A 26,377-nucleotide genomic window follows, 5' to 3' on the forward strand; every position below is an offset into this window, starting at 1 on the left:
GAAAGCTCAAGATTTTCAGTTTTGTTTTTTCTTGATCTGGAATAAAACCATGGTTCAGAATCTGAACATCTTCTGAGAGGGACCTTACCTTCTCTGCAGTGCTGGACTTCTGCTTGGATCCAGCTTCAGCAGAGCAGCCCGCAGCTGGCTGTCACCGGCGCCGATGGGGAAGCTTACAAGGGTTTGCAGCTGCACCCGTTCAGACGGCTGCGCTGAGCCTGTTCCAAAAGTCTCTGTTTTTAGCTCCAGGGGTGGACGCTACAAATTATGAGTAGCTTTTGTATTATGGTTACACCAAGGAATGCTGATCATGAACTCAACTCCCTCAGTGGTGGGTATGCTGTATGTCTCTCAGCATCCAGGGCCTCGGAGTCTGAATGCCGTAGGACCCCTTTGGGTGCCCAGCCTAGTTGGAGAAAGCAAGAGTACAAGCGCGATAAGGTACAGTGTGGGTGGACGTACCTGAACGGGCTTGTTTGAAATGGTGTTGCTGTGTGGATACTGGAAGAGCTTCGTCCCGTGGCATCTTTCCATCGCCCTTGTTGGGATCAGGCCCCGAGCCCTTGCAAGGATGAGAGCAGCTCGCCCGCTTTATGCAACTGAAATCCCGCTCTGGTTTCTTGGCGTAATGTCGACACACCCTTTTTTATTAACGCGAGACCCTTGGGGAAAGGAGAAGTTGATGGGGTGGGGACCCCTTGGTTTAGCTCTGCCAGTTCCACACCCACTCTTCAGCTGGTCTGCTTGCGATCATCGTTCTGGGGAGCAGTGGACCAGGTCAATTACTCCATAACAGCTCCATCTATGACTCTTCAGTCATGCAGCTGTATCAGAATTACAACAAAAACAACCTCAGTTATCCTAGTTGGATGTGAAAGCAGATGCGTGTTCCATGAGAAGCGGTGATGCCAGAACGTGGAGGTCAATGTTGTTCAGTGTTTTTTGGCAAAAGAAAAACCTATCGTATGGAAGCCGGTGCCTAGGGAATCTACATGGAGCGGCGAGATGAGCTCTGTGCACGACTGGAGATAATGGTGCTTGGGGAGGTGATTGAGCCAGGGAATATTGGAGAGCGGCTCGGCACGGCTGCCAGCAATCCCCCCAAGCCCAGTGGCCACCCTTCTTCGTGATGAAGTCATTGGAAGCAACAAAACCATTTATCCAGGAAGCCAACCTGCCTCCAGAAGGCCTGAAGGCAATGGGGAGTTTCTGGTACCTCTGGGGCCGTGTTATAAGTAGGTATTTGTATTCTCGGCCATCTGTGAATACGGGTGCTGGTGATACTGCCTCGTTCCCCCTCCGATCAGCTCAAAGTTGCCAAGTTTCTTTTCTCTTTTTTTTTTCCAGCAAAAGGCTTTCAGCCCTTCTTTCCTGGAGAACGAGGTGCTTAGTACTGTCAGCAACACATGAGCCATCCCTACAGTAACAGACCCGCGTCCAAGGGGATGCAGGCAATGTGTTAGTACATGTGGAAAAATCCCCTGGTGCTTCCAATTTACACTGGAATTAGTGAAAACAAAAAGTAGAGAAAGTTTTGTTCATGAAACTATGGAAAACACCACTGATAATATCTTTTCAGGGCTATTTCCAACCTCCCACATTAAATGATGATCTCAAAGTACCAAGTGTTGGGTTTGGGTTTGCAGTTTTCCAGACTTTTGGGACTCGGAGCAGCAGAGGGATGTGGGCTTGAAATAATCTTTTGGCTTCTGTTGCACAGAGACTAGCATGGTAAGAGTGACCAAACCTTCAGCAGCAGGAGGGACCTGGGAGCTGATGGAGATGAGACACCAGCAGAGCAAGTCAGAGCCAGTCCTCTTCTCCTGGAGAAGTGTGAAGCTGTCCGTCCAGGCGATGGTCAGAGCCCCATCGTACCGGTCCGTAATATGGTTTTGATGAGGTTTGCGTTTTGCTCTGAAGAAATCTGCAGCTTTTCGTCGTCGCTCCCAAGAACTCGATCCACTCCGAAGAGCAACAATACATGGAAAATGGAATATTTTGCTTATTAAAGTAACTTGGAGTTCCAGCTCTGAGGTTGGCAACCAAACCTCGGAGAGGCTAAGGAGCTGGAGAGCACGCCGCTCCCCCCTTCCAAAAGAAACCTCGGTGTGTGCCAGCACTTTTATTTATAATGTTAAAATAAGTTGAGTACATTAAAAGGTATTATTGAGGGAGCAGGACTTAAAATATATCATTTTTATGTTATTAGGCTGCTCTAAGTGAGGTGTCCTACTGCAAGTAGATAATCTGTCCCTCTGCCTAGATTCCACGCTGGAACTTACTGGAAGCTTTTCACCGCAAGAATCCGAGCAAACTGATTATTTTCAAGAAAAGAAAAGGGAGATTGAGGAAAATAATATTGAAAGACATAACCTCAAACCACGGTGGAGAAATTTCCTGACAGCAGTTCGATGTCTCATGACCACCTGATCGCTCCTGCTTATATTAGGGGTTTTAGCAGATGCCCATAGGGGAGCTCAGCTGGCTGGGAAGGGTTTGGGGTGGGCTGCACCTGGAGCTGGGGCTGGCTTTCTCCCCTTCCTTCATTCCACCCTCTTTTTTTTGTAGCGAGAGAAAAAGCAAGGGAAATCCTGAAGGAATCCAGACGTTTTGAGAGCATCAAATAATCGCGTTGACCTTTGCAAGCGATGCCGTCATGTTAACGCCCTGCGGTCCGAGCTGCGACACGAGGAAGCCGTCTGGGAAAGGACGTTGGGGTAATAAAGGTGTTGCAGGGAACGCCCGAACAGGCAGCCAGGTACTCGGAGGAGAGAGGGAAGATGTACTTACCGCATCCTGTCCGCCGGAGCGCCGAGCGTCGGGCTCGTGGAATATTTCATGTCAGAGAAGGATCTCCATGTCCAGCTGAATTCCCCGCAGCCAGGAATTTCCAAGGGCTGATTTTTCACCGTGAAGTGCATATGCTTATTCAATAAGCACCAGGGTTGTGTGCGTGCACGTGCCCAGTTTGTGAAGGCTCTGCTCTTGTGTGTGCTAGGGTGACAGACGTTAGGTGCTTGTGCAGGGCAAACACACGCGTGTGGCTGTGAACACGCGTGTGCGTGCTGTTACCCTGCTGTAATACCAAGGCGTGGAGCTCGTCTGGCAGCTCCTGTTGGAAAGATGACCCAAGGCTGTGGCCCACAGAGGTGCAGGGAAGAAAATGTTCCCCTCGGGGATGGAGGGGAGGACCACAGGCCATGCGATGAATTAATCCTTGTGTATTCGCGGTGGGTGCAGAAGCCTAAGTATGGCCACGGTCAGAACCACCACGATAGCTTGGCTGAATCGGGCAGGAATAGCTTTAAAAAAAGTGTGAAGAGAACTTCTGTTTTACCTAATTTGCTCAGAAAGCAGTTAAGCTATAGTCAAACAGAGCCCGCGAAATTAGAGAGATGAGCAAAATGAGATGCAAATTTGTGTAGTCCGGGGTGATTAAAAATCCGTTTCGTTTGCCCCAGCGTTTGGGCGGAGGGCTGGGGCAGGGGGAGGGGTGATGGAGGCAGGGGGGCTGGGGAGATGGCTCTGGGTTTGATCTGCTTCTGGTACAGGCTTGTCCAGCTTTCTCCAGACTTTCCACGTATCCTAACCCCTTATGAGGTAAGAATAAGCTCGAAGGTTTTTAGCCAAAAAAAGGGCTTTCCATGTGAGCGTTAGAAGCTTAAGAAGAAAACTGTCTTTCATCTGTGACTCTGCATCTCGGTGAGATGCTTTCAGGGAACTCCGGTACCATACAAGTTAGATATTAGAGGGGGAAACTGCTTCGGAGATGGAGTGCTAAAACTTCCTATGTGGATGATAGGATGAAAACATCCTCTTTGGATGATCTCGATATTATTAAAAGCCTTATTTAGTGCTATCACGGAAGTGCCTGGAGGCCACGGCTGGGACCTGTCATGCCGAGTGCGGTGCCGAGGCAGAACAAGAAACAGAGTGTAAGCAAAGTGCAAACGAGGTAAAGGAGAGCTACGGTGTGAGAAGGGAGGCAAAGGCAGGGGAGGAGCAGGCCAAATCACAGAAGAGAGCACTGCATGGCTCAGGGTATCCAACATCACGTTTCTCCGGTCTCCAGGACTTCTCTTAGGGCTCCGATATCCCACAACTGCTGCAGCTGTATCCTTATGGCTAGTCTCGACTCAGTCCCGTCTGGTGCCTGTAGTTTCCAATCGCAAATATTCCCGACACACAACAAATGTTTCGGTCTTAGGGTATGGCAAAACAAAGCATTGCTGGCAGGGCTCTGACGTTTTAAGTGAGATAGGAAGTGGTGGTTTGCAGCTGTGAATAAATGGCTTGGGGAAATTTTCAGACCACTTATGTGCACAGAGGTCAAGGGAAGTCGTGAACATAAACTAAGAAGCAAAGGGGAACCTATCCATTAAATCTGTTTGTCTACAAGGGGCCTGTGTTTCTGCAGAAAGGATTCTTTGAGCTTTTTTTCTCTCTCTCAAACCACATTGCACCTCCATTTGATGCTTTCAGCCACTGCAGTCTGCAAACAGCTATGAAAAGGATGCTGCAGGCGGGCAAAAGCACCAACCACAAACAGCCTGGGGGCTCTGCCAAAGGGTGAGCAGCCCCCAGAAAATGGATTTGGCTCCTTGGCGGAGGAGCTGTGGCCATGGCTGGGTTTTCCAGGTGTGTGTGCAGCTGCTGCTGGCTCAGATGGGGAATGTTGTGCTGGCTCTGGCCGGGGCAGCGGCAGGACGTGGCCGCTTGGCTTGTGCCCTCTCCCCTTGGCAGTGTTGGAGGGAGCTGCGGTGGCTCTCTGGGCAGCGCTGCTTGCGTAGCCCTGCTGCTCGAGACAGCCGAGAAAGCAGCCCGATGCGGGGCTCCTTTGGGAGCCAGGGGGTCGGAGCAAGCATCGCTGGGGAGGTGGGCGAATTGGGGTGGGTGACTTCTGGAAAGCAATAGCTTGCAGAGCTGCTAGAAAGGAGACAGTGGCCGTTACACAGGGGCTGGAGTAGTATCTGATGCCTTATCTATCCTGCAGAATTAATTTCCTACAGCTGTTAGTGATGCTCCTTAGTGGAGCTGGCCTAGTTCAGCTATAAAAGGTGTGTGCAGACTCTTGTACTTGCTAAAGTTTCATCTGTGGTGGGTCTATGTGGGGTCATCTCAGCCTCTTGCAGCAGGGGTACGGCACACGGAGGAGCTCAGGGGTCCCCCGCATCAGGCTCAGGGCGCTGCAGGGAGCCGCTGGGGGGGTGGAGGCTCCCCCCAGCCCTCACCAGCGCTCAGCCCAATTGCTCGAGCTAGTGCTGTGGCCAGAGCTTTGGCTCGAGCTATTTCCCATAAAATACGGCAGTGGAAAAAAGGATTTTTCTAACTGTTAAGACCAAAAACTTCCTTTGGGAGATGAGCATCCTTCTGTGCCTCCAGTAGCAGCCCCCGTGGTCAGCCACACCGCGATAGCTGCTGCCGAGGCACGTGCCAGCCTGGATCCCAGCTTGCTGCGTGGGTCAATGCACGCAAAGGGTGATAGGAATGAGGGCTGTGGTTCAGGAAAGCAGGCCAGCACATGTTCATCTTTTATTACTCTGCAACATTTTTGTATATAAACTAATTTTTTTTTTTTTTTGCTTTTATTCTCCCCCTGCCTCTCCCTCTGAAATCAGTGCTAGTAGCACCGGAAAAAACAAGCAAGCTGTGCTGGGACTGCCTCCGACAGCTCTGCTGATGCTGGGGCTCGGTGCACAGACTGCAAGTCACAGGGGTTGCTGCAATATAAATACCTCATAATTAGCTTGCAGTGTGGATTTCTTAAGATTTTACAGCTCTGAAATCATTTAACTAATTTTTTTTTGGCAGGAAAGAAATATGCAAGGAATTTAGGAGGAGAAATTGCCTTTGGTACCAAGGCGAGTGTTTAAACAGGGTACAGACAGATGCTTGCTGCAGGAGTGGCGGTGGGTGTTGAAGATGCTGGTGGCCCTGGCTGGTTGGTGGCAAGTTGCTGTTCCCTGAGCTGAGCTGGGGGTGCAAATTAGCTCTAAGTACCTCTGATGAGAATTAAGCCTCTCTAGCTGAGTCAGCACTGCAGCTGGGGAGCAGTGTTTGTGGATCTGCTAATGGGACTCAGCTGGGGAGATGGTGACGCCACCATCTACCATGGCAGCTACCTCAGCAAAAGCCTGGTCCAGCGTGCAAGGCTGTATTGCCTGGGGTGAGGACCAGGCTCCCCTGAGAAAGCTGTTGGAGCTCCTCTTGCTTCACTGAGACTATTTTGCCTGGACCTGAGGCTATTTTCCAGCTCCTTCTCAGAGGAGGCAGCACAGACCAGCTGCTGCCCCAGTGTAAGTTGTTTGGAGTTGCTTGACCGCGCAGTGGGTTTTGAGCAATATCCGTTTGTGAGATGGGTTTTGCAGAAGTATTTCTCTGCATCGAGCTCTCCATAGCACCCTGCGGGGAAGGCTGGTGCTTTCCAGGAGGTCTCTGACCTCCACCAGCGCTGTAGCCGTGCTGTAGCCGAATGCCACCAGAAGCTTGTGGGGCCCCTCCAGTGGGGAATGGGGAATGCTGACAAAAACACCAAGTCTCGTAGCTGTTTGTGATCCAAACCAGCCTTTTGGTTGCTGAGGGGCAGCCTTGGTTTTTGGCTTTAGCTGTCTCCACCTATTGTGCCCGGGGAGGCTGTCCCTAAGAGCTGTTGTTTTGCTGGGGTGGCTGATCCTTGGTGATTTTGGAAGAAATCTGCCTGTCTGTCCTCTCTGGTGACCCAGCACCTTATTGTGTTCTCCAGGTGAGTCTTCTCAAAGCTTTCAGCTGAGGATGGGGTAGTTCTCCCCTTGTTCCCTTCTCGAGGACCTTCTGGGAGACTCTGACCTCTACTGGGAGTTTAGATCCTGTCTCTAGTTCTGCAGCTCCAGCTGATTCCTCCTTAGTCATGCCTCTCCCCTTTGCAAACAACAGCTAAATAAATGTTTTTCCGCTCAATCTTGCAAGGGCAGAAGACTTGCTGAGGACAGCAGGCTCGGCTGCTAGCCAGCCTGGGCTTTGTCACTAGCAGGACCATGGCTTGCCCTAAATCATCACGGGGCTCAGGGCAGCCAGCCCAGGGCTGCCTTTGAGAAAACAAATCACACGTGCTTTTTCTTTCTGTGGAGGACAACTTAGTTGGTTTGCTTGAAGTTTTATAGACTTGTGATATACCTTAGTGGCTGTTCTCCCTTTTCTGAGACAAACAGCAGACCACACTATTGCATTTTTGCTTTCTCCTCAAGGGTTTTGTTAAAAGGTGAGCTTTCATTGCAGCCTGGCTGTCCTTGCCGTCCCTACACGCGTCTCATCCTCTCGTTTTTGGCCTCGGCAGCTGTGAGGTCCCCAGACCGCCTGTGAAGGCTTTGCGTGAGCTGACTTGGAGCGAACGCTGAGACCCGCAGCCCTTACGGATGGGCCGTGGGCAGAAAACCGATATAAACTTTGAATTTGGTACCTCTTGTAGGGTTAGTCCTGCACAAATAGTTAAATAAGGAAAGACTAAGGGAAAGTAAGTTTGCTTTCTTTTACTATTTTTATTTCTCTTTTACTGTGTGGTCTGCTCATTTTGAAATTACAGTGTTTTCTTTCCCTCTTACCCTGATTTAGGGGAAAGGTTTGAGCTCCCCCCTCCTCCTCGTTCCTCTGGATTGGCTCGGATCGTCAATGGGAAAAATGAGGAGGTTTCTTAGGAATACTGTGTTCCCTCCTCATTTCCTGCCAGTTGGCATCTTTGCAACATCTCCACTGCTCTGCATACTTTGGGGATGCAGTGAGATTTCTCCTGTTCTTTGAGGTTTGCTGCTATTTGCTTAAATTTCAGCGAGCTCCTCTGTGCAAACACACACGCGGATTTAATTGCGAAAAGCCGATACTGAGATGAACTGTCTCTGGTTCTGTTTTCTTGGTCTGCCCTGTGTTTGCTTGGGAAGCATGGCCTCTGCTTTGGGTTTGTCACAATCCTTTCAGATAAGGTTAGACGTGTTTTGTCTCTGAATTGGAGCAAGCAACGCTATTTCAGTTTTTATTTGCGTTCTGCACGTTTCCCGAGCCTGATGGAGCGCTCCAGTGTGGCATTTTGATCCCAGTCCCCCTCACCCTCTTAATTTCCTGATCCAGCTGTTTTTAGTTGTTTGTTCCTGGTAGCTGGGCTCCCAGATGTGCTCGGCAGGGTGGGAGCAGCTGGGTCCAGGCCCGCTCGTGGCTGCGTGGTGCGTGTCTGGAGCACCGCAAGGAGCGGTGCCTGGCGGCAAATGCTCCAGCGGCCTTTCTCTCCTGAGCGCAGGTGTCCCCAAAATGCCCACGGTGCAAATGCCATGTTTGCTGAAATACCTCCCATTCTCTCGGGTGGTCTTGCAGACGGTGAGATCCCTCGTTGTGGCAGCCAAAAATGGCCCTTTCCTGGGATGGGCACCTGCCAAACATGCTGCCCGAAGGCTCTCCAGCTCATTTCTCGGAACCCCTTGAAACGTAGCCTCTTTGGGGCTGTATTGATGTGGGTTGGGTTTGAACAGGCTGTTAGCTCTGAATACCATTACCAGTTCCCAGAGCCTGGAAAAACACCAAATTCTTTCTCTGGTGAGTCACCTTGCAAAGGGGTGCTACCTCGAGCCCAGGGCTTGCCCCGCATTGATGCAGGGCAAGTTATTTTAATACTCCTGTACTTGTTTTCCCAAATTAATTTGGGGATGCTTCTGATAGAGGCACGGCACAGGCTCCAGGAAATTAAGCACTAGCAGCAAATGCCACACAGTAGATGTCTTCAAAGACTTCAGCATCCTATTCCAGGCTCTCGAGCCATCCTCACAAGCCATAATCAGAAAAAGATGGAGGGAAGGAAGAAACACGTTTCCATCAGGAAGTTAATTGTCAGATGCAGAGCACGTTTGAGCATGGATCCAGCTCTAGAAGAGCAAATTCCATGGCCTGGGCTGTCAGGAAGCCTTGAGGATTAATTTAGATTTTGACTTTGGATTTGAGCTCTTTTTTTGGCTTAGCTTCCTTGCCTGGAAACTAGTGATTTGAGAAGTCATCACCACTTTATGTGGGTTGTGAGGAGTAGCAAAGTGGTACCTGAATGCAAAAAGATCATAATATGCTTTGCATTTGAATAGGAAATTAGCTTATTTCCTTTCTTTAGCCTATCTGTCATGCAGAGCTACTCTGGGTTTTCCTCTGTAACTGGTGATAGACATTCAATGTGTCTAATTGATGGAAAGCAGGAGGTGGAATGACATCATCCCGCCCTGCCTTCCCACTGCGGAAATTTAATCTGACTTCACAGAAGTAAACCTTTCCTTTTTTCTTTTTTTTTTTTTCTTCTTCTGTTTGCACGGGATCCTTGTCCTTTTTCAGAATGCGCAAAGTGTGCAAACAGATTGGGAAGTGACTAAAGTAGTAGGTCACTGTCACTTATTCTGCTTCAGCTTTTTTCCTCTTGGTTCAGCTGCGTCCTTTCCAAATTGCATCCTTTGTCCTCTCTATCTTTGATTAGAAACAGGACCTTTCCCAAATCATATTTATCGTTTTTAATAAAGCTGAACGCATCCTCTGAGCATAAAAATAAAAAATCGTTGTAAAGAAGATCCTAGGTGAGTCCATGGTTCTTGTGAGCCAGATATTCTGTGATGTTGGCTCGTAATTGGATGATGACTGCAAATAGCTGAAAAACAAAATTATTCTCCTTGGAAAGTTCCTGCATCTTATGAAAAAAAGGTCCTATCTGGGGTGAATAACAGTGCACTTGAGGAAACTTCTGTGGACTGGTGTCTATCAAGAATAGTACTGAAAAAGGGGCGATTTTTAATTTTGATAATGTCAGAAATGTAAATACCGAATTTTGACTGTACAGTTTGTAAGTTAATAATTGTGCAAAGGAAGGGTGCAACAGAACGCTTACAGCTGCTGTGAAATTTCTCCAATGAACTTCTTATTTATATTGACGTGTTTTCACAAGGGAAAAAAAAACCACTACACAGCTTTTCAATGGATATCTTTTCTGTTTAAAAGCTTTCAGTTTGCTTGTACTGAGGGTGTCCATAAACCCTCTATTAAAATGTTATCAAGTCTGATACATGGTCTAGGAAAACTTCTCCTTCCTATTAGTGGTCCTTCATTTCTTCAGTCTTCTCTTCATGTGGTCTCTGACCTGGATGCTGTCACCCATGTTGGGGTTTTTTTGCCTTTTCTTTTTTTTCTTTTTAATACTTTATCTTCCCATCACCAATGAGCTAGTAATTCAAGTTTTAGGTTGAGCTAAGTAAATTTGGAAGCAGGCTCATGTTTTGTCTTATTTAGCAAGTTCCCCACCAAGAGTGGATTCGATCACGGATAGAGGGATCCGGTTTCTTTACATAGTGTCTTGAAAACTTGCCAGCGTAAGCACCTCACAGTTTGGGTCAGTGATATTTATAGGCTACATAAGAATATCTTTTTCTTGCAGACTTCCCTGAGATCTCTTTTCTACTCTCAAGTCAACTGCCTGAACAACAGCAAGGCTATAAAATGTCTGCTACTATAACCCCATGACAGACCTCCATGGCTTGTAACAGGACCTTTTCATACAGTAATTCAAATTTAGAAGACTTGTGGTCACAGTGGTTTTTGCCCATAGGACACATGAACTGTTATTTGAAGGTAAAAAGGGTATGCATGGTAAATTGTGCTATACTTTCCGATGTCTTTGCTTAATCCTTTGCACAGGCAGGGCTCTGTCTTTTCTCATGACTTCTTGTAAAGCTTTATGCCGCTGAACCTTCCGTGGTTGCGACCGTGTGTGTAAGTACTAACGGCTCGAAGGCGATTTCACAGGGAGCGCTGGACCAGTCCTTCAGAAAACAAAGCTATTGAGCAGATCCACGAAACCTCTCGGGCACCCGCTGGGTAAGAGCTAGTGCTCTCGACCTCCGCTGCTTTGCTGATGTTTACTTCCACATCCTCGTAAAGCTTAAATCTAAAAGTTTACACGCGTGCTGCTTTATATTGACATTTATACTGCGCCGCCTTGACGAACGCCCCGTCTCGGAAGTGCTTTCAGATGGCAGCTCTTGCTTTCTGCAATGCGACCCCGTTGATTTTGTGCCATGTGCATGAGTGTGCTTGTGTGTGTGTGTGCACACGCGAAAATAGACCTGGAGCAGAGTGCCGGGGGGCTGGGGTGTCGCAGACCCTGCAGCCCCTCCGGGAGCAAGCGGCTGGGGATGACTTGGGCTGGCGTCGGCGCCCATGTACGAATGTCCCGAGCCCAGGGAACGCCGGTGTCCCAAACCTGCACGGTGCAGGGAGCCTCTTTGCATTTTCAGACTTGGATAATGCTCCCCAGAAAACCTCTTTCTTAGAGTATTTTCTAATTTCCTGGATTCCCAGAGAGGGGTAGAAGTTTACAAGCTCAAAAGTAAAATGGGTTTTCTAACCTCAAAAAAATGTCTGTCTTCAGTTGAAATGCTGGCGATAAAAAGATTTTCAGGGCGTGGGCCACTTCTTATTTTGCTGAACTGTCTGCTCATCCTAATAAGCTGTGTCCAAATGAAAATGTGTAATTTTGAGCAATAAAAAAAAAGTATCTCGCGAAGAACCAAGCAGGGAGATGCATTGCTACTCTCTTCTTCCAGCGAATATGTTTGTGCTGAGTTCCTGAGTATTTCTAAAGAATAACAACCCGGCAGATGCTGTGAGTAGCTCAGCATTTGAACAAATGAATCTTTGATCTATGTATTTTTAGTAAAACTGCTCCTGGTTCAATGGCATCTTGGAAACTTATTTGTGGGCACAGAAATGCGATTTTCCAAGCCATCCAAAATCACAGCCGCGAATGCCACTGAGGAAAGCCGTGACAGCGCCCGCTTGGCATCTCAGCTGCAGGACTGAGCACGGCGTGGCTCTAGGCCTGGCAGCGCTTGGCCACGCCGAGTTTTTCGCGCTGTTTTTTTGCCATAGTCTGAGTCCGATGCAAAATTGTGTCTGTGCCCGCCGCTGGGGAGCGGAGAGGAAGCACACCTGGACAGATGTGCTGGCAGGGGAGCTTTGCAGCGTGCGAGCCCGGTTTTGAGGGCTGCGATGGTCTCATCACCTTTGCGTTGGCGATACCCAAAGCGTGCCACGTGGCAGAGACCAAAGCCCTGCCTAAATATAGCTTGGAATCTCTCTGCTTCCTCCTGTTATGGCCAGACTCCCTACAAATAGCTTTTGAGGGTAGGTTGTTCGATGTAGAACAGGAAGAATTAGGAAGAAAAATTAATCTGTGCTTTGTATTCAAGTCTGGTTTAATCATACGGTAAATGAAGCCTGCTCCACAAATAATTTCTTTTTATATCTGCAGTGAACCATTGCAAGCAAAATATGAACTTCTGAACTCAACTGTGCGAGCATTATTAGAAATCTTGCATAACAAAAATATACTGGGTACCAAATAATACAGTATGCTGTTATTAATCAATGTGTAATGTAAATCGTTCTCACGTGTCACTTTGAGGGATGCTTTCAGATTTGCTTTGGATGAGGTTCTCTTTCACTGGAATTAGTTGGAAAATATGTTTTCACAGGTGCCAGTCATCTCCTTTGTGCATGAGTGTCCTTTTTTAAGGATAATTCAGTATTTTTTGAAAATATTGTAGTACTCTGAGTGGAGAATGAATGGTATGTAGGTGGGAGAATAAAAAAAAGCTGCCTAGGCTTTCATCTGTCTTTATATTTGTCTTTGCTGGAAAATGAAAATGATGTGTAGGTTTATAACCTCTCTGTAGCGGACCTCGGCTGTTGGTGCAACGGCTGGTGATAATACTGGGAGAGCACAAAGAGGTGAACCTGCCGGGGCTGGGCTCTCGCTCCCACGCTATATTTTGCGGCAAAGGATCTTACGATCACCGTCACTTCTCAGAGGCACGGGTGGTGGCTGTCTGTCGGGCAAGTCACGAACTAAGTCAGTCCTGTGACAACAGTGCCTGGACAAATTACTGTCATAATCTGGATTTGAGGCGATATCTGAAATGAGAGCGCTCCTCTAATGCCTCTACTGCAAATCTCTTTTAGCACATCTTTACGGCGCTCTGTGAAACTCAAATGTTCCCTTTCTATTCTGCCAAATTTCCAGCTGGTGTAAATGAGTGTAGAAGTTCCTCTGAGCTCATTGTCAGAGCAAACATCTGGCCCTATTATAATATAGATTTGGATTAAATTCATTGTAATGTTCATGTCGTTAATGCATTTATGCTGTGGTGGAGGCGTGTTAAATTAAACTAAATTTCTGCCGAACGCCTTGCAGGATTTCAGCTATCTTTGTGAAAGTGAGAAAGAAAAATCCCTTTAGTCAAGCTTTCAAACTTGCAGAAGGGGCGAGTAAGTTTTTGACCTGGGGATTCGGTGTGTCGGAGAATTGTACTGAAACTGCCAATTTCCTGCTCTTTATTGCTCAGAGAACATTAAGCCTAATTTGAATTGGTAGGGGGAAGGTAGAGTTAAGATGATGATGATGACATAGCGAAGATTACAGCTTTTCTGTGAACAGATGACTCTTCCGCACGCTTGTGAAAATGAGGTATTTCCCGGTGTCTTCTGGGCTGTCATCAAATTTTAATAGCTGAGCAACGCAGAATGAACTGCGTAGTAATGAGTCGGGATAAAACATGAGATCCCTCCTCTCTGCTGTATGGGCTTTCCTTAACTTTATGCATCTGCAGGGAGGAGTGGAAGGGGAAATTGCATCAGGAGGAAAAATCCTCTTCTGATTACAGCCAGAAGGTGGAAACTGGACCTACGGACTCTGTTTTCAGTCCCGCTGTGTGGCCCTGCGCGTGTTGTTCACCTTTCCCGTGCTGCTCTCCCTGCTACAAAATGCAGGTGATAGCTCTTGGCTTTGGGGCGCAGGATGCATCCCTGCTGTTACCCCCTAGCCAGAGGGGAGGGAGAGCCTGGGGTGGGGGCTTCTTGCTGGCAGGATGGGGTGTGGGACATGCAGGCAAGCGGGGACTGTCCCCAGTAATGCATACTGGGGGGTGCAAAAAAAAAAAAAAATAAAGGGAAAAAACCCACCTGCCTTCTTTGAACCAGCTCTGATTTAATTGTCTTTCATCAGAACATCCTGCTCGGCAGCTGAGCCCTCTCCTGAGAGCGCTTTCCACACCCCCTCTCCTTCCTGCAAGGGGAACGCTGTCTTTGCAGATGGCAATTGTTTGCTTTGTGGTTACGGATCTGTGGAGCAATTTGGAGAGGGGGGGAAAAAAAATCCCCAACCTTTCCTTTTTTAAGTTTAGTGGGAGTAATCATTCTGTCTATTTGTCTTGTGTGTTCACCAAAGGCGTCGCAGCCTGTGCAGCGAGATGTGAGCTCCTGTCGTACGGGATCAGATATTTGGGTGGAGGTCGGAGGCTGGCGTGGAGCGCAGGCTCTCCGTGCCTCGGCCAGCAGGCAGTTTGCAAGGCGCGAGCAGCAGAGCCGGGGCAGGGGAGCTGCAGCGGGTCCCTGCGCGCCCTAGGAGCCCCAGGCAGGAGAGGCAGATGGCTGGGGCTGCTGGGAGGGTAGGGTACATCTCTGAGTATCCAGGTGTGGGGAAGGGAACTGAATATGCCAAGAGGAATTTGGAAATAATGCCAGGCAATGGAAATGAGTCTGGGGCTGATCTCGAAGGGAGACGGAGGCTTGCCTTCCCACCATCTTCCTCAGCGGGGAGAAATGGCTCTCCGTGACCCGCCCTGCACAGCTTCCTGGGGTTAGAAATGGCCCCTCTTCTGGTGGTGGTGGGCCTGCTGCCTTCAAGGGTAAGGTATTTGATTAGGCTTTTTAGGATGAGAAAGGGCAGGATAACTGGGGTGGTGGTGTGTAGGCTTCCAAACTCTAACCAGAGTATCTGTTTCATGACCAATGACCAGTATAAAGTATTGTATCAAAGCTCCTGTTGATGTCTGTTTATTGACCCATCTTTTGATTTGGCATTAAGGCACTGCAGCCGCGCAGCCGGCCCGGTGTTGCTGTCAGAACAGCGCTGGGCATCCCAGAGGCTCAGTGCTAGAAGAGCTCAAAAGAGGAGCAGCAAGCTGTGTTAGCCTGGCTTGCTTTTCCTTCTCTTTTCTCATGTCTCCTGGACGTAAGCTTCCAGGAGCGGAAGGGGATGCGGACTGCATCTCTCCATGCTGTGGTCTTCCTTAGCAGACGTTAGGAGTGTGCTTAATAGGAAAACGCTTCACTGCCAGGGAGCGTTTGTACGCTGACGCAGTTAATGACTACGCTACAAATTTTTATAGATGGTAAAATTCAGGATGGTCTACACTGTGGACTGGAGCAGGCTTGACTGGGCTGGAAAGTGGGGGAGTGGAGATGTTGTCAGCAATGTTGGGCTCCCTCTGAGGACCACACAGAAAGGATGCATCTTCCAGCAGATGTAGCTGGAGGTCCCCACTCTTGCCAGTGGCTGCGGCCACTTCTCCGCAGCAAGGATGAGTGGGCAGGACGGAGCGATCCCAGGGGCTGGAGCTGGCTTCCGGATCACCCACCGCTTGCGTCAACTGCCTGCATAGACGTTGTTTGGTGAATAAGTGGGGAACTGGGAACAGAGATGCTGTAATAAATAGTGAATGTAGCCTGCACGCTGCCTTGGGATCTACAGCTGAAAGCAAAGGTGCGTCACTGCTGAGTTCCTGGAGAGGAATCTGGGAAACATAACCAGGAGAATCCCATGGGATCCCATTGCCCGGAGGCAAATGCAAGGAAACATGGAGGCGCTGACCTTCAAGGTGAGGGTCTTCCAGAGCTTTGCTGCAGACCACTGAGCCCTGCCGCCCACGGGGCAGCTGGAAGCCCCCGCGGTTGGGACCAGAGGAGGAAGGTCGGGGTGAGCCCTGTGCTCTTGGGATGGGGCACCACGGGGTTGGCCCTGAGACAACCTGGGCTGCGTCTCTACCCTGTCCCGAGCTCTCCCCATCCCACCTACTCCTCCCAAATGGATGGGAGGGAGAGCTCGCCGGGCTTGGCTCTCTTCCTATCAGCCAGCAGGATCTGCGAGCCTGTTCCTGAAGGGAACAGGCAGTGAGGGGGAGTCTGGATGGTTTGGGCAGTTTTCTGGCTGGGTTTGGGGTTTTTTGTGGTTTGGGGGGGTTTTGTTTGTTTGTTTGGTCTTCATGGTTTTTCTCTGTTTCCAGCTGGAGCCTTGCCGGGAGGTCCTGGGGGGTGTTTGTGTTTTGGGGAGTTGTGGAATCAAAGGACTTTTGTGCTCCTCGCCCTTGCTGTGAAACGCGAACACGTGCATGCTTTGCAGGTCTAGCTGAGGCTTGCTTTTTTTTAAAGCCCCTGATTTGCTGTTTTATTTCTTTAGAAATATGTATTTGTTTGCTGCTGTAACAAAGTGTACTCTGATTAGATATATAGTTATTGTTCAATATGGGGAAAAAAAAAAAAGGCAGACTTCTGGAAGTGCTTTAGAACAGATCAAGACACTAAATTATGTGCATCTTTTCCTCTCAGAATTAGTGACAGCATTTTCCTTCTTAATTTCTTCCTGCGTCCCACACTGTAAACTAAGTATCCTACCCTGGGTTGCATCTCTCAAACCGAGTGGTAACCTCGGAGTCTTTGAAGATGAAATCTGGGGGCTTCTGCGTGTGCTTTACTACAGAATGCCTCCTTTGTTAATAAGGTTTTCTGCACTAAATGAGTCTACTCAAAATCCTTGGTTGGTTTTGTTGTTGTTTTTACTAATCTTTGTGTTATTCATGTCCCTTATGTTGCCTGGTATCACATGGCTGCGTGCTTCAGAGCTGTCTGTAGCAGAGGTACACACATGTGCAGTATCAGTATTGCTGTAATGAGCTTTAAGGTTCATTATGGCTTAGGGAAAACAAGAGCTGGATTTTGTCCTCTGATACATTATTGCGCCTACCTTGGCTTTAAAACATATTAGTAGGGAAAACTTAATAAAACCTGTAAATCTAGTGAAATATTTCAGTCTAGTTTATTTTGTAGCCAAGGTGATTGCAGCCCGGCATGATTATAAGACAGGGCAGGGACTATAATTCAAGTGATCGGCTTGCAAGACTCTGCCTCTGTGCAAGCCGCTTGGCCTCCTTGTGCTCTAACACTGCCTCTAAACTGGAGGCAACCCTGATCTTTACTCGGAGGTACTGGCTGGAACTGGGAAGTTGGGAGTTTCCACCAGGGTTAAAAACCGAAGCAAACTGGTAGGGAGCGGATGAATGTGGGGCGAGCGATGGAAAGCTCAGCTGCAGTGCAAGAAACATTAGCGTGTCCGGTTTTGAGGGGTGCTTGTGGGGTGCTGGGAAGCAGCCAGACGCAGCAAAGATGCGACTGCTCAATCCCTCAGGGACACATTCACATTTTCCCGATTTCACAAGCAGTGTTTCCCTGCTACCCCTGACAAGAAGGGCCACTTGAAGTGATAAATGCCATATATCTTGCTAACAGATGTTGTGTCTGAAGACAGTGACTCTAAGTTGAGAGGTTTTAAAACAAGTTGTTTTCCCACGGTGATTTTTTTTTTTTTGTCTTGCTGTTGCTGGTAGCTCAGAAGAAGTTAGCTGGATTAGCAGCAAGTCAGATAAAATCTGGATGGGTTGGAGTAAGTCTGAGAGATTCTCTTTCTTTGGGAAAAGGTCTGGCTCGGATTAAATGGCTATTTATATTTCTAATGCAAAGGTACTTGCAGTCCAACTAAAACTGTGAAAACTTTTCACGTTCTTTACATCCCAGTGAAAGTAATTTGTACAAAATAGCGATGTTTTTAATGGTGTTTTTCATAAATGGGAATTCTTCCACCATAAAGTATCGCAAAAAGCTGTTGGTGTTTGCGTGCAACGTCCTGTCCTGTTTGTAGTCCCAGACTCTGCTGGGAAACGGTTAAGCGAGAGCGGCTGGCCTTCTGGTGGCGGTGATTTACTGCCCACCTGGATGGAGAGGAAGCGGGAAGGGTCTTTAGAGAGATGATGATAGCTCGTGGGATGAGCAGTTTTGAGGGAGGAACCCTACAAGCACCCATGGCCTGAAGTGGGTTGGAGTTGAATTTATCTTCTTTTAACTTTGCTTATTAATCAGAACACCCCACCCCTCTCCCCTAGGACATGTTGTTCTATGAAAAGATGAGAAAAGCATCTACTTTTTGCTACGTCTAGTGCTTAAACGCCTGTTCTGCGTGTGGAGGAGCAGAGCTGAGAGACAGGTCTTCTCCATGCTTGGAAGGAAACTTGGAGACCCTTCGCTCGGGGAGATGCTGTGGTGCGCTATCCGCTCTTGGAGTAATTAGTCCCTGCATACCGCAGAGCATCCCAAGGACTGCACGTGTTTGCTTTGAGATTCACGTTATATCTGAGTTATAGCTTATAAGTTACAGCAGATGGTTTTATCTTTGAATCAGAGAGTGCTATTGCAATAAACACAACAAATAATTTGTGCATGCGGAACGTCCCAAGGGTCCTACTAAAGCCCTTAATCATTGTCTGGGTCTTATTCTACCTCTATGCTAATATGACTTGCTGTTTTGGATAGTTTCTGTTTTCCCTGGGTATCTCCCCTCTGAAAGGATGGAGACTGCGTGCTTTAACTCAAGCATTTCTGAGTTAAAATGAGACAGAGTTGGGTTTTGGGGCTGGGGAGCGAGTGTTTCTTCTGTTCCAAAAAAGTTTCTCAGGAATCTAAAAGGGATTTTTCTCAGCAAATGTTGCTTCCTTCAGGGGTGAAATTAGGTGACCTATATTCCATCTAAGGGATGCATGATAGATAGGGCTTCTGCAGAGGAAGGAATTTCACTCCTGATGAATAATAATCAAATCAAAAAGAAGGAAACCACATATAATTCTTGATCCCTTTTGGACTCTGACCGTTCCCAGAAGCGAGCGTGACTAATAGGTTTGCTCCAGGGCAAGCTGAGTATTTTGCTGCAGTAAAAATAAAATCCAGAAGCCCAGACTGATGTGTGTGACGTGAGTCATCTTCAGACTTCTGTAACTCCGTCCCGCTCTGTGGGATCAGGCAGCAGATCCCTGCTGAGCTTTGCTGCAAGGGGCACAGTAGGGCATGGAAAGTCCTGCTGCGAAATAACTGTGGGGTGACTCAACCTTGCTTTGAATATGCTTTGACTCACTGGTTGGAGTATCGGGGTGTATCATCGAGATATTGGCACGGAGTACAGAGGACGGGTCCGCCTCTTTGTGATTTCAAGTGTTGGTTCTCGCAGCTGGGATCGCTGCCTTGCATAGCTGCGGGCAACGTGTGTGGCCTCCCGCCTTTTCAGAAGATGCTGGTGGTGATGGCGGCCACTGGAACGGTCGAAGTGAACTGGGACAACAAAAGCGTGATGGTTTTGCAGGGAATTGTGCAATGGGCCAGCGAGGCTTGAACTCTACTAGACGATAACGGGAATGTTAAGCGATGGGACAGGGCAGGGATGCACGTGCCTGCTCGATGCGATGCTTTCCGTGGGTAGCAGTGCCTTTCATCGGGACACAAAGAGGCACCTCTGAGACCTTTGCTCGTTTTGCGGCGGTGCTCAGGCTGCGTGCTGCTTTTAGCTTGAGAAAGGGTTTCACCCAAACTGAGCACAGACGGGTCTAAATGGAGCATGACCCATCCTGAGCTGGTGCTTTGAAGGAGCTCAGGTCATTTCACACTTGGGGGTGGGAACCGTGCGAAAGGCCAAAGAAGGGAAAATGTCAGATGATTTCCACCAGAAACCAGGCAGAAGTTGATGCCTTGGACCGCGTTATGTTTGAGTCATGGAGTTTGGTTCCAAGAGAAATGAGTTGGAATTGCAATCGGTGTAAACCAAAACTGGACGAAGGTACTAGGCCAATGCCAAAAACTGGAGAACGAGCCAGGCTCTGCAGAGGGTGGGCTGAGTTTCTTCTGCGAGGTAACTCACCTCCATAAGGGACTCGGGACGGTGACCTTGAGGGGACCGATCTGTAGTGACACAATTAAAATGTACTTAGTGAATACGATTATCTATTTTATCCTTTTAAGCAAAACCAGAATAAGATCCTTCCAATAACTTTGCTTGTGAAATGTGTTTCAGGATAGATAAAAATGAAGTAAAAAAATGCCAGTAGTTTTTGGTTGTATAACACTGAACGTATTACTTATTTCTTGCCAAAAACCCCGATAAGACCTCTATATGTTTTTTCTTTTAATTAAAACTGTGATTTTTATGTACAAACAAAACATTTGTGCTATATTTTTCTTTTATGGAATATTATGTCATTTTAAAATTCGTTCCTGGTTCAGTGGGAGGGAAGTAAATCTTTTCAAGTGCATTCTCCAGTCGTTCCCTCCAGTACTCCTTTCAGATATTAAGAGGCTCAATGGCTGATCATAAATATTTCTGGGTTTCTAAAATGCTGTGAGGATCCTGGATTCCTCTGCTGGTTTAGTTGCTTGTATTAATAGTTGCAAGAGAAACATAAATTTGATCTCTGCTGTATGTACATAAATGAAAGGGCTCTATACCTTTAAAAATGTTTTTCTTTGCAATAGGAGTAGCAGGATTATTTATAGGCAGTTGAGTTTCTTGTACTTTAAAGCAGGGCTACTCAGTTTTTAATTTTTTTTTTTTTTTTTTTAATGGATGCCCACTGGGTCATTTCACCCAGGTCCGTGTGCCAAGGTGACCCCGGCTGGGGCCCATTGCCGCTTTCTCGGTGGCGCGTGCATTTGCTCTCTGGGAAAAGCGAAGAACCGCGAGAAACGCGGGAACGCGTGGGACTTTGTGTGGGCAACGGCGAGACGCAGGCTAGGGCTGGAGCCGAGCCTGCCGCTGGAGCAGCTCCGCGAGGCAGGGCGCACGGGGCGCCGTGCCGTGCGGGAAGCCCGACGGCAGCTTCGGCGATGAACGGGTTCTTCTCGGTGTGCTTCCCCGGGGGAGGGGAAAGAGAGAAATACATGGGACGTCGGTGAGGAATTTGTGTCTCTTGGGAAATTCTAGGGAGGAAAATGGAGGGAAAAGACTGGGATGCTTTTGAAAGTTGAAAAGATGCTTGCTGGCTCGTTTATTGTGTCTGCTTCTGGAAAACCTTTGCATACGCTTTTAAATGATCAGAAATGGCTGTTTTGGACAGTGATCCGTACCTAGCCGGAGCGTTGATTCGGTTGGGGATTTACTGGAAGCGAAGCAGTGAGGAAGGCAGGGGCACGTCGGACCGTGCGGTGACTAACGGTGCCGGCGTGCTCTACGTCCTGCCCTGCGATGGGAGGAGACCAGACCAGCTTTGCCTTTCCCATTAGATTTTTTTTGTTTGTTTGTTTTTAAATTTCTATTTCCTACTGCATTTTCTCCATGCCCACTTTGGGGCAGATCTTGGGAAATGCCTTTCCAGGGCATGGCAGCCATGAGCTGCTGCTGCTTTCTTAATACAGCTGAGCCCTGAGTTTGGAGAGGAGCACAACGGCACGGCTTTAATGGATCAAGGTCTCTGGCGACTTTGTTGGCTTTGCCTGTGGTTGAGCCAATCTCAGATTAAAGGGAGCTTCGTGACTTGCTCTTGGGGCCTTTGAGGCAGTCATTGTCTGGTTAAAGATCATTTATCCCTTAGGATGAAATCATCCACCTCGCCAGGGAGGGAGAGAAAGAGCAGAAAGCACGATGAGTTTCTGAATGCGTACCTTGTGGATTTATTGAAAAAGCTTAATATTGAAGAGGGGCTTGCGTGTTAGTTCTCACTGAAGCCTGTACTTTTGAACCTTGTGGAGTTCCCCCTGAACCATGGATTTATTGCATTAATAGAATTTATTTTACAAAGAGATCCTGCTGCAAGCTGCGCCCTGTGAGGAGCGTGGTGTTGTCTGTTGCTGGAAGCACCACGTACATCTAAACTCGAACACGCTGCAAAATGTTATAATGACTAAACCGGGCATTTCTGTATGTTAATTCCTGCCAATTTGCTGAGCAATGATGTCATTTGTAGAGCTGGCATGATGAGAAGTCTCCTGACTTGCAATCGTAAACCGCTTTCCACCTGCCTTTCCATATTGGCCCCTCATGGTAGGGAGGAAAATCTGTTGCTTAACATCCACCTTGACGCCTCCGGGCTGGAGCCCCGGGGCTCTCGGTTTCCCTCCCAGGAAAGGTGAGCTCGGAGGTCAGGGGGTTTCACACATTGTTTGCAGGGCGCTTTTGAGCGCGGCCGCCGCGATACTGCTGGCAGGGGTCTGAAATCCTGCCGCAGACGAACAGCTCGGGCTCCCCACGCTCTCCCTCTCCGGCCCCCGCTGCCCTTTCTGCACGAGCTTTTTCCAAGGGAAAACTCATAAAACATGAACTCTTTCTTCCCTGTTACTTTGGTCTTCTCGCCTCCCCCTGGCTCTCTCCCCAGAACACACGTTATTCTATTTCATTGAAAATGCTTTGTTCGCTGCCCCCCCCCCACCGAATTTCCATGTGGTCTCTCGCCCTTTCTGCACCTCCAAGCCCACTGAAGATGCCGTTCGCCCAAGATGCTGCTTGGGTTTCCTCTTCACTGATTCCTTTTCTAGACTCTACTTTGTTGGGCTACTCCTGCGTGCAGTCGTAAACTGTGCTTTATCAGGGCTCTGTCCCTGATTAAGTCCTCCAGAACGTTGTTGCCCGTGGCCGTGCTTTTCTTCTGGCAGCTTTGTCCTTCATCAATATCTGTCTCTTGTTGCTCCTCCAACCTTTCTCAGGCCTCTTTCTTTGGAGATTTTCTTTATGCCCTTCTGGCCTTTTTTTAGCCTTTCCTGTTGCTTAAGGCAAAATTCCTCTCAAGCTTAAGGCAAAATTTCTGCAAATACCTTTGAAGCCACTTCATCTTCCTCACTCTGACTGCCAGGCTGCGACCAGCTTCAGGGCAGTGCCGAGCAAACGCCCAGTACTGTTTCATTGCTTCGTTTAGTCCTCAGAGTCCTATATTGTCTCTTTATTTAATTAACAAACTTTCCAGGTCAGAGACCATCTTGCTGGGGCTATAAAGGACCACGCACAACAACTCTTGCTCCAAAGGCAGCTTCCCGGTTCCTTCAGTACCGACGGTTGCACAACCCGTGTGTGGAAGGTGTAGCTGCGACTGACAGCCGTGGGCACGAGTCCAGTGGAGCCTTCCAAGGCGTAGCTTGGGAAGCGCTTGGCTTGATTGTCGTTCAAGGTGAAAGATGTGTTAGAAACATGAGACTGTGCCACTGCAAATGCACTTTGGTTTCCCTTTATTTGACCTTTCAGGACTGCTCTGCTCTGAGCAAACGAGGCGAAGCTTTGCTTCTGTGCTCTGCTGTGCCTGGCCCAAACCTTAAAACAAATCCTATAATGATTAAACCAAAAAGCGTCCAGAATAGATGGTGGTTGATAAAATGTTGTCGGCACGACGCCTTCGCAATAATCGGCTTGTGCTCATCAAGCGGTCCTCGGACAGACATGTGCGCTGTTGGAAGAGAATTAGAGCTCGCAATTCAGTTTTATGTTTGCAGGTGAAACCTGGCCGCTTCATTTCAACTCCCGTTCTGCAAACTGAAGCATTTGGCAGGGTTAATGGGATAAATTCCTTCATTGCAAACCTAATGGCTTCAGAACTACTAAGCTCGCTTATTATGAAGCGTTAAAAAGGATTGATGGGCAAGTCTTCAGAGATTGCTTGCATTGGATAAGAATCTGCCACATAGAGCTTACATAAATGCCAGCCTCTCGTGCCTGCGAGTTTTGGGTGGGATTTATGGATCAGCCAAAGTTGTTGACTTCAGATCCAAACCTGAACGTGCCTGCATGACAAAAAGCTGTCAGGTTTCCAAATCTTAGTTTGGTCTGCGGCCCATCTCAGCTGCCTCTGAAGAACAGGTCTCTGTACCCACTTGCCGGTTGTTGGGATTGGAGTGTTTGCTTTTAAAGAATACCTCTCTTCCAAAATTGGGCTTGATGTGGGCATACGCTGTTTGCAGATTGAGAGAGATTAACCCTGGATGGCTGTATGGAACCGACTCCAAGCCTCCTGGGTCCTAGTTCAGATCCCTAGCAACAGGGTTGATTTTCTTCAGACATTAAATCTCTAACTTATTGGCTTGGATGCCTGCAGCAGACAGACCTAGATGTTAAAGTACTTCCAGCTTTGGAGGTGTTGGAAGGTGGAGTTTCTTCTCTTCCTGTAAGAGGAAAGATGGAGAAGTCTGAAGCTTAAATGGAGTTATTTGGTTTGGATTTCATATCCACTTTAAGGACATTTGGATCTGATCCTCTGGTTTAGACCCATCTCCCTTGGCAATGTTAAGGCAGTTTGGTGATAGCCTCGAGGCGTGCGGTGTTGGGGAGAACGGCCAGGCAAATCTCTGGAGGACCACCGTGAAGTGAGCTTTGGGAATCTGTCTCTGCAAACCTCCTTAGAATGACCTGAGCATCTCTAATTTCAACAACCCCCGTAGTCAGAATGTCAGGCGATGGGTTTCCAATGAGATCAGTAAACGTTTAAGTCAGAGTCGGAAATTGAGACAACTTGGCTGCTGTTTGGTGCTGTTTTATATAAAGCAGACGAACACAGGATTCCTTGAAGATAGTCTTTCTCCATCTCCCACCGCCTGAGAAGCCACATTAACACGCTCAGAAGAAACGACTTCTGAAAAGCCTGGTGTTCTGTGGCTGTATTTGCACTGCGGAGAGCTGGGTCTGCGCCAGAAGCTTATGCAAACAGCCAGTATCGCGGTCCTAACAGACAGGAAGATGACAAAGCTCTAACAGTGGTGGGGTTTGGGGTTTTTTTTTCCCAATGGCAAAATTCCCGACAACAGCACTCCTTGTGGTGTTTTGTTCTGGCAACCGGAGCATTGCCAGACTTGCCAGTTCAGGTCGTATCCACAGGCCTATGAGGCTTTTTAATTGGTTTTGAAATGCTGTTGACTAGGGAAGAGATTTTTTTTTTTCTTCTTTTTTCCTGCTTAGCACAACGCCTTGGGCTGGGTTCTGTTTGCTGGATGCATGTTTGTCCCTGGATAGAACCAGTTCCCAGGAGTATCTTTATGACATTTATGGAGCCAGTTTGCAAAGCCACCTATAGGATTTAGATTCTGGCTTATGCTGGTTTAGCAATATTTAGGCATCCAAATGCTCAAGGCAGTGTTTGAAGGGAGAGCCACGCAACCTTAAAAACAGGGAGAAGTCAGCTGTAGATGGAAACTAATTTGCCCTGCCAAACTGGTTTAGATAGGAGCTTCTCTCTTTAAATTTTCGGGGTTTTCTATGGTGTTATCTAACACCAAAAAAAGCATGCATGGGATTAAGAGATGTGGCTGGAAGGGGTCAGAGGCATGCCTGCTCCGCGTGGGCATCAGGCTGAGGGTCCTGGGGCACTCAGAGCAGTATTTTGTTGGGTGGTGGCTGCTGCGCAGCATGCAGAGATGCTGGACTGGATGCCAAAAGCCCAGTTAGATCTCTTATTCTCTCTTCCAGAAGCAGCTCATATCTCTCTTCCCATCAGGCTGCTGCCTGTTATGGATGTACCCCGCTTCCCTTTGCAGTATGGTAGGAGCAAGAGCCATGGACAGGCCTGGAAAGCATCTTGGGTGCATGGTAGGGCTTTTCTCCAGGGAAGGAAGAGCAGGGCACTTCTTTCCCACACGGGCAGAAAGCATCCCTTTTCAAGCAAAACTGAGAGGCTCCCTCTTAGCCTTGTGTTTATCAGAATATAATGTTCTGACCAACAGCTCAACGAATGCGTCAAGGTTCTTGTGATGGCTTGTGGATTTCCAACTTATGAGTCAGTTAATGGAGAGCAAACGTTTTTGCACTGACACAGTGCTGCGGCAGATTGGCCGCTTGTGTGCGTGCCTGGACGGGTGAGCCGCCGAGAGGGGAGGGTCTGGGTCAGCTGCGACTTCTGCTTGGTTTCTCATGATTTTTGACATTGTTTCTCATTTTTGTGGTGGTTTTGAGGCTTGGGTGGAGAGGTATTAAAGCATGAAGCATCACAACTGGCTTGGGAAGTCTCTTTAGCACATGCCGGACCCTCACGCCAAGGCTTTTGAGACTCCAGGGATGGTGCTGCGAGCACTCAGCCTTCCCCCATGGACTGGAAGCATCTCGGATCTGTTCTTGGCCGTATCTGCCAAGGATGGATGATGGGACAGAGAGAGGCTGGGAGGAGCCTGTTCAGAGCTCTCCCACCAATGACCAGTAAAACAGGAAAATCAAAAACTAAGTGTAAACTGCCTAACCCTACAGCCATTCACACAATGCAGGAATCCTCTGACTTTAAAGGTCAAGTTCATCAAGGTTTATAGATACTTCACCATACCTGAGGAAGGCAGTGCTGTTTCCCAGGATGGGTTTCCCAGCCTTGGGAAGAAGATTAGGGAAGTGATTGGTAAATTATTTGTATTTCACTGAAAACAGTTCTGCTGTTTTGTAATTATTTTTTTTTTTAATTGTATTTGGTTTTTAATTAATTTTTTTCATGGTGCTGCTGGTAGCTAGGATGGG

General features: G+C 48.1%; 1 protein-coding gene across 3 annotated transcripts in view; it reads left to right on the forward strand.

The window, feature by feature from the left end:
• The first annotated feature begins 10,512 nt into the window (after positions 1 to 10,512).
• Positions 10,513 to 26,377, forward strand: part of ZNF469 (zinc finger protein 469) — a 177,399-nt gene continuing 161,534 nt past the window's right edge. For all 3 annotated transcript variants that reach the window (XM_082319293.1, XM_082319292.1, XM_082319294.1), the window contains exon 1: positions 10,513 to 10,614. The gene's annotated coding sequence lies outside the window, so the exon portion shown is untranslated. The remainder of the gene's footprint in view (positions 10,615 to 26,377) is intronic.

Source organism: Platalea leucorodia (genome assembly GCF_965183815.1).
Source record: "Platalea leucorodia genome assembly, chromosome: 8".
In the NCBI taxonomy this organism is placed as follows: Eukaryota; Metazoa; Chordata; class Aves; order Pelecaniformes; family Threskiornithidae; genus Platalea; species Platalea leucorodia.